This window comes from Dendrobates tinctorius, unplaced genomic scaffold, assembly GCF_039654945.1.
Source record: "Dendrobates tinctorius isolate UK_male_01 unplaced genomic scaffold, ASM3965494v1 ptg000163l, whole genome shotgun sequence".
NCBI lineage: Eukaryota > Metazoa > Chordata > Amphibia > Anura > Dendrobatidae > Dendrobates > Dendrobates tinctorius.
In genome coordinates, this window is record NW_027361830.1 from 7,354,993 (window position 1) to 7,363,619 (window position 8,627).

Here is an 8,627-nt window from a genome sequence, read left to right on the forward strand (position 1 = left end):
AAATGCTTTGCACCTTACTTTCAATATGTGATTCACGGTTCTTCACACTTTTGAAATTCCATCTATGGATACTCGTTCTTTTGGTCACAGATGTCGATGTAAAATTGGGGCATGGCTGCAATCTCCCTATGATGACATTTTGTCCATCAGTCTACTGAGCCTACAACCAATCAGCCATCAGGTGACTGGATGAGATGTCATTACTTCTGGTCTAGATGGAAAGAGTGGTGGGGGTTCAGTGGTGTGAAGAACACATTTCTTTATTTTATAAAGGCTCCTACCAATTTTAAATGGTACTTTTTTAATGGTCTGGTTTTTTTTTTTTTTTGTTTTTGTTTTTGTTTTTTTTTTTGAGGTGGGAGGAAGAATACTTGTGCCACATCATGGAATAACCTTTCATAATTATGGTGTAAAAACATAAAAATGCTATGTGATTTTACGTTAACTGAATTGATATATGGAACATTGTAAACTGAAAATCAAATGGTCTTCATGTCATCCATATTAAAGCAACAAAATTCTAATTATCATTCACGTTTCCATTTTATTTTTGCGCTACCCCACATTCTAAATCCTCTATTCATTACCCCAACGTCAACATAGAACACATATCAATTATGTTTTTCATGGACTTGTAAAAGTAGAAGCTTAAGAAACCTCCATTTGAGAAATGGTTAACACCCAGATGGTAAAAAGACATATGAACCAAACAATACTAGAACTGGTCCATTGCTAATTTGTGCAAAACTGTAAAGCGCTGTGGAATATGTTGGCGCTATATAAAAATATTATTTTTTGTGACTGAGCGAAAAATTGTCAATCGGGTCTTGGGGGTCTGTATATTACTTGGATTAAAAAAGTGAGTTTGCAGAGAATTTGGCCATGTCCCTGAGCCCTAGGAGTGTGGTGTACCTTTCTTTGTGATACTTTTTTCAGGCTGTGTTCAGATACATGTAGTTTTATTCAGTTTGCAGTGTGTGTGAACAATACATTGCATGCAAACAACACACTGACCAGTGTTTAGTAAAAGTGCAAGATCTATTGACTAAGATCTAACGTCTGTGTGGGCAAGAATTCAGCATCCACTAGTCCATGATACATCAGAGCGCATTGAGCTATAAACCGACAGTGCGCACTTTGTAAATGCAGTCTTAGGCCTGTTTCACATTTCCGTTTGTTGCCATCAGTCAAAATCCGTCATTTTGCGAAAAAAAGGATTTTTTTTTTTTTTTACGGATCCATTTATTTTTGCCTTGCATTAGCGGCAGATTTTGACTGATGGTCATCCGTTGGATCCGTTTTTTGACTGACCCGCCATAATTTTGGCGTCCACTGACTTCAGTCGATGGATAATGAAACGTTGTTTGTCAGCATCAAAACAGCGGATAGCAACGGATCCGCTGCTATCCGCCATTCGTTATAATGGTCGTCTGTGGGCGGCGGATCCACTGCCAACCGTTAATTGAGAGAATCTGGCAACGGATCCGCTGCTATCCGCCATTCGTTATAATGGTCGTCTGTGGGCGGCGGATCCACTGCCAACCGTTAATTGAGAGAATCCGGCAACGGATCCGCTCTTTTACACTGAGCATGCCTTGAATAATTTCCTGCCCAAAAATTTAACCCCAAATTCCGTTCTGGCGGCGGAAAATATTCTCTCCCTCTCGCTAAGTGGATCCGTCAAATGGATCCGGTGGCATCCGTTTGTGTCACAACGGAAACGGATCCTTTTTTTCACAACCTGCCGGATTTTGACTGACTTCAAATAACTGAAATGTGAAACAGGCCTTTAAAGGGAATTTGTCACCATGTTGAGGTTATTTAATCAGTGGAAGAGAGCCTGATTACAGTGATGTCACTTACTGGACTGTGTAATGAAACTGCAAAACAATCAGTGTTTTATCAGCAGGAGATTACCACCACAGGACAACTGGCCTCATGCTTCCTAGTCCAGCCATGCAAACACCACTGCTTAGCATCTGTCACTATATAATGTACACTGAAAGCTGTGATGTGGGTGGGATTATACACAGTTTAGCAACTGAGCTCTGCTAAATTTTGAACAGATAAGAACAGATAAAACTATGATTGTATTATAACTGCTGCGTCCAGTAAATTAAGTGACATCACTGGAATCTGAGTCTCTATCCCTACCTCATGCTGCTGTTAGATTACATAGTAAAAACCTGTTGATTCCATTTAAGACTTCTGCCGTGTTGGCATTGTAATATCGGTGTACCTGTGAGAGAAATGAGCTGATGTCATGATTGATTTCATTATTTAAATAAATGTTGACAAACAATAGTTCAAGGTCCAAAAATAAAGTGTGTATAATCTTGAAATCACCTTTTTTAATGTGCTAAATTTGATTTTAAGGACATAGTTTGTGAACTTTTGATCAGGGTCATTTGGCTTTCTTCTGGCGACTTGACCATGCAGCCCATTTTTCTTCAAGTGCCTCCTTATTGTTCCTCTTGAAACGGCCACACCGCTAGTTTTCAGTGCAAAAAAAAAAAAATAAATAAAACGCGTAATTCCTTCTCGATGGGGTCTGCCTCACATCCCAGTTTCAGAATACGCTGCTACAGATGTATTACTGCATAAACTGCAATGTGTAAATAATGCACCTGCTACACCCGTGGTTCCCAAGATCAGATCTTGGGGGCCAAATCTTGAATTGGATATGTATGTTCAATGTGTCTTTGTACTAGTTTTGTTAACTTTTTGTTTAACCCCCTTCACCATCAAGCCTGTTTTCACCTTCTTGACTGGGACAAATTCGACCAGCATCACTTTACGTGATAACTCTGGAACTCTTCAATATATCCCAGCGGTTTAGAGTTGTTGTTTTTTTTCTGTTTCATGTTGGTGGTAACTGTTGGTCAATATGATTTTGTTTTAGGAAAATATTGAAAATCTGCTAGTTGAACATACCCCAATTTTAAAGCTTTTAGTTTTTATACCCTTAAGGCTGCATTCACACGTTCATGTTTTTTCGGCGGTTTTTACCTTGCGATTTTGCCGCGAAAACGCAAAATAAAAGCATCCCATGCAATCCTATGGGATTATGCTAATGCTGGGGATTTTCCCATGGCGGAATCGCATCGCGGAAAAATACGCAGCATGCTCATTAATTTGCAGAATCGCGTCGATTCCGCCCACATAGGAATGCATTGTTCTGCTTACTTTCCACGTGTGGCTGTGCCCACCATGTGAAAAGTAAGCAGAACATTTGCGGATGGTACCCACGGTCCGGAGGAGAGAAGGCTGTCCTCTGGGGTCTGGGTACCATATCCCTGTAAAAATTAGAATTAAAATAAAAAAGTCGGGTTATATTCACCTTTCGATGTCCCCAGGTGGCAGCTTGCGATGACCTTTGCTTGAGACGTCATCAAAGGTCATCGCAATGCATCACTGGGAATGGGAGCATGTATCGCTGAAGTCTGGGAACACTGCGCGGGATGTCGGAAGGTGAATATAACCCGACTTTTTTTTTTTTTTTTTTAATTATTTTTACATTAGATCTTTTTACTACTGATGCTGCATAGGCAGCCTCAATAGTAAAAAGTTGGTCACACTCGTCAAACACTGTTTGACGAGTGTGACCAACCTGCCAATCAGTTCTCCAAGCGATGCTACAGAGCTCGGAAAATACTAGCATTCTGCAAGCTAATTACGCTTGCAAATCGCTAGTTTTTCCGTGGGAAAATCACGGGAATTTGAAATGCAATTTTCCCACGGAATGGAATTCTCGCGGTAACTTCCGCGAGAGTTCCGCAATGTGTGAGCTTAGCCTAAAGCAGATAGTTATACCACACAATGAATAAATTGATAATGTTAAATTGGTGAATGTTTAACCATTCGGTTTTTTGTTTTTTTTTTCAACCAGATTTACAAGACTGTGAGGGACCACATCCCATTTGAAGTGACTTAGTGGCCTATGTGACAGAAAATTCCCAAAAGTGACACCATTTTAAAAACTGCACCCCTCAAAGTGCTCAAAACCACATTCAAGAAGTTTAACCGTTCAGAAAAATTAAAGCAACCTGAAGGAAAAATTACAAATTTTAGTTTTTGCCCACAATGTTGCTTTAGCTCCAATTTTTTCATAAGCGTAACAGGAGAAAATGCACCATAGCATTTGTTGTGCAGTAGCTTCTGAGTACGCCGATACCCCATATGTGGTGGAAAACTGTTTGTGCTCACGGCAGGGCTTGGAAGGAAAGGAGCACATTTGACTTGGAGCTCAAAATTAGCTGGAACAAATAGCGGAAGCCATGTTGCAGGTTGAGAACCCCCAATGTGCCCAAACATTAGAGCCACAGTGCAGTGTCTCCCTCCCCCCCCCCCCCCCCCATTTTGGAAACTGCACCTTTCAAGGAACTTATCTAGTGGTTCTGTTACAAGCTTTTCACTGTTTTTACCAGTTTTTAATTTTTCTTTATTGCTACAATGCTTCTCTGTCCAAACTCTTTAGTTTGCAACAAACAGTATTTTGCGCAGTAAAAATAGTTAACACAAATGGGGGTAGTGAGAAGCTGGGGGGGTTACATTATTTAATTTTCATTTATAGTTTTCCCAGAGGACTTAAAGGGAACCTGGCACCATGTTGTAGAGCAGGGAGAGCGGAGTAGATACTGTATATAGTTTTGTAAGAAAAGATTCGGTATAAACCGTTTCTTATATAAACCTCTGCTCTTTTTTGGATTTTTTTTTTTTTTTTTTTTTTTAAACATTTTTATTGATTTTGTAATGAAGTTGTATATTGCAAATTATAAACATTGCATTGAATTGCTACAAAGAACATATTTAAACATGCTGATCACCTAAGCCTGAATAGAAGCAAAAATAAACTTATCAAATATAAAATTATCAAACCCCCTTACGTCCACATTTTCATAGATTACATTGACTGAAATCAGACGCCTTATCTCCAGCTCCACCTTATCCTCCAAATAGCTCATATAAAGGCCCCGTCACACACAGTGATCTCGCTAACGAGATCGCTGCTGAGTCACAAGTTTTGTGACACAACATCGCTGTGCTGATAGCTGGTGAAGCTGCCTGTTTGACAGCTCATCAGCGATCATGTAGCGATTCACCAGCGATCCTGACACGTTGATATCGTTGTCGGGATCGCTGGTGAGTCGCTATGTGTGACGGAGCCCTAACACATTTCAGTTTACCCAGATTACCACTCAAATCCTCTAATAGATGGCAATCAGAATCCACAATGGCGCTCATTAAGTCTTGAATTTCTCTGGTTCCTATAAACACTCCATTTTTAAAAAAAAAAAAAAAAAATTCATTTTATCTTTCTTTGTTTCTCTTTTTTCCAAAAATAAGACCGATGTTAAACCTTCCTTGATCTCTTTTATCCCTGGGAGTGTTTTAGCTAGCCAGTGTTGCAGAATTAAACGTTTTGTCAACATTGCAATGGTATGAAACAAGTCATGTAGCCGTCCCCCTCTTGTTTTACCTGTCGTAAAGTGAAACAACCAACACAGTGGATCTACGTCTACCCATATCCCACATATCTTCTGATACATATCCTGGACTTTTCACCAGAGTTCGTGTCCTGGGACATGACCACAATCCATGTTCTGTGTCTGTTTTGGGCATTGTACATTTTGGGCATCTTGTCTGCCTATCAGAATTCTGTGGAGTCGGAGGTATATTGAAGCCACATATTGTTTTATGCATTATTCTGAACTGACTATCTCTCCATTGTTCATTAATGATATGCTTTCTTAACAAATCCCAGCCCCGCAGAATCTTATGCTCAAGTTCTTCATCATGTATATGTTTTTCTCATTTGTGAAATATTTTGCCCTTCCCTGAAGGGCGTAAAATGTCCCTCAGCATCCCATATATTGAGGTGATAGATATTTCTCCAATGTCTTTGGTAACTAAGTCCTCCCATATTTCTGAATCTATTTCCTTCCTCACATCCTGAATGAGGTCTAATACATAATGCTTTAATTGACTATATAACATCAAATGTAATCTCCACAGCTCAAATTTGTCTATCACTTCCAATCCCGTCAACCAGCGGCCTTCTTGTAGATGTAGTAAGTCCCCTAACGTCTGTATACCTTTCCCCAACCACTCTGTGTATAATTTATTTTCTCTTCCTAATCTAAAGGCAGGAAATGCCCAAGGATTCAGGTGTTTTGACACTCTCCACGACATTTAGTTTTTTTCTTGCTGCCTTCCATGTGGCAATGGTATCTTTACATATTACCGAATATTTGATGTGTGGAGGTATGTGTGACAGCGGCGTATGTAGCAGCGCCGTCAGGTCCCACAAACCACAAAATTCCGTTTCCATTTTGTAGTCAGTATATCGCCCTGTTTTTTTAATCCAGTCTATTACATTCCTCATTAAACACGTTATATTATATCCCCTAATATTTGGCAATCCCACTCCCCCTCCCTCCTTTGTGTGGATTAGAGTTCTTGTAGCCAATCTCGCCATTTTACCCCTTCAGATGAATTTAGAAAAGGCCCTGTTTAATCTGAGAACAGCTGCGTGACGAATTAACATTGGGATAGTTTGCATTGGGTACAGTAATCTCGCAAAGCTTGTCATCTTGATTAGGTGGCAGCAACCCAGCAGCCAGAGGGGTAGATTTCCCCACCTCTCCAACTCCTTCTCTATTTTGTCTAGGATAGGCTTATAATTGAGATCATAAATCTGTTTGGGCGTTCTCCCCAAATAAATTCCCAAGTACTTTATAGATGTTGTCGCTTTCGGGATACCCATTATATTACTCTCCTGGCCACGTTTTACCTCACTCCTCATGAACAGAAGCTCACATTTAGACTTATTTAAACGAAAGCCTGAGAATTTTCCAAACTTTTCAATTTCAAGCAGCAACATAGGGAGATCTTCCTCTGGGTTGTTCATGAACAGAATTATGTCATCTGCAAATAGGGCATTTTTGACTCTCATTTCCCACCTTTATCCCTTTTGTAGGAACTGCAATCACTTAAATATCTCGACATAGGTTCTATCGCCAAATTAAACAGTAAAAGGGACAGCGGGCTGCCCTGCCTCGTTCCCTTTTTCAGCTCGAAGGCATCTGAGAGAAACCCCGGCGTGTATACCCTTGCTTTGGGATTCTGATATAGTACCGCCAAAAATTGTCTAAACGGACCTACCAGATTTATTTTATCCAGCACTTGACCCAACCATGGCCACCTCACATTATCGAACGCTTTTTCTGCGTCCAGTGTGACCATAGCTGGATCCTCTCCCTTATCCAAATGCTTCCCTCTAATCTTGTCTAGCAATAACATGGCTTTCCTTATATTAGTAACGGCTGATCTTCCCTTCACAAAACCTGTTTGTTGCTTTGATATCAATCTAGGCAGTATCCTAGCCAGCCTGTCTGCTATTATTTTTGAGAGAAGTTTAACATCTTGATTTATTAATGATATCGGTCTATATCCTGAAGGGTCTTCCAAATCCTTCCCTCCCATCGGGAGAAGCTTTATGTAGGCCGTATTCATCCTTTCTGACATAGCTTCGCCTTGCAAAATGTGATTTATATAAATCTTTAAGCGTGGGAACTATTTTCTCTCTCCGCGCCTTATAAAATGAACCATTAAATCCATCGGGCCCTGGAGCCTTATTGGCCCCCAATCCTTTTATTGCCATACTAATTTCTTCCTCCATGATGCAACCATTTAAATCCTGTAATTCCTCCTCCGTCAGTTTAGGGATACCAACTCTACCCAGCCATGTCTCCCCCCGCTACATCTTGATGATCCTCATACTTATATAATCTAACATAGAATTTGCCCAGCACTCTGTTTATATCTTTGGGATTAGTCAGTCGTTGTCCTTTTTTATCTCTAATTGCCATTATAGATGTACCCACATATCTTCCCCTAGCCAAATTAGTCAGTATTCTCCCTGCATTGTCACCATACCTATTTAATTCTACCTCCCAGTGATTTCTATATAATTGCTCTTTTTTTGCGCCCATTCTTCAAAAAATTTTTTGGGCCCGCATCCATTTCTTTGTCCTCATCCAGTAGTGAGTTCTTATATTTTGTATAGGTGCTCCTAACTTCACTGCTTGCTGCGAAGTACTGGTCTTTTATTCGTTTTTTTATTCTCTGCGTGTAAGCCATGATCTTTCCCCTTATCACCACCTTTGATGTTTCCCAATATAGTCTAGGGTTAGATTTGTGCTCCTCATTATACATTGCAAACTCTGTCCACCATTCCCCCATCCGTTTCACAAAATCTTGCTCTTTTGTCATGTTTCCTGGAAATCCCCATAAATAGGCCGTCCCTTTCTGATGTGCGTCAGCTAAAGGGCATGTCACACTAAGAGATATCGCTAGCAATATCGCTATAACTAGTGACGTTATAGCGATATTGCTAGCGATATCTCTGTGTCTGATACTTACCTACGACCGCTCCCCCGCTGGTTATCGCTGATCGCGCGAGAACGTTCAGGACTGTTTCTCGTCGTCAGCTTCCTGTGGCGCTTCCTGCTGTGAGGACGAGCGACGCGTGGAGCCGGGCGGGAGGACGCAGGATCGCCTGGTGTGACAGGTAAGTAGCGATCCCCGTCCCCAGCGATGTCGCTAGTGAGATCTGCCTGTGTGGC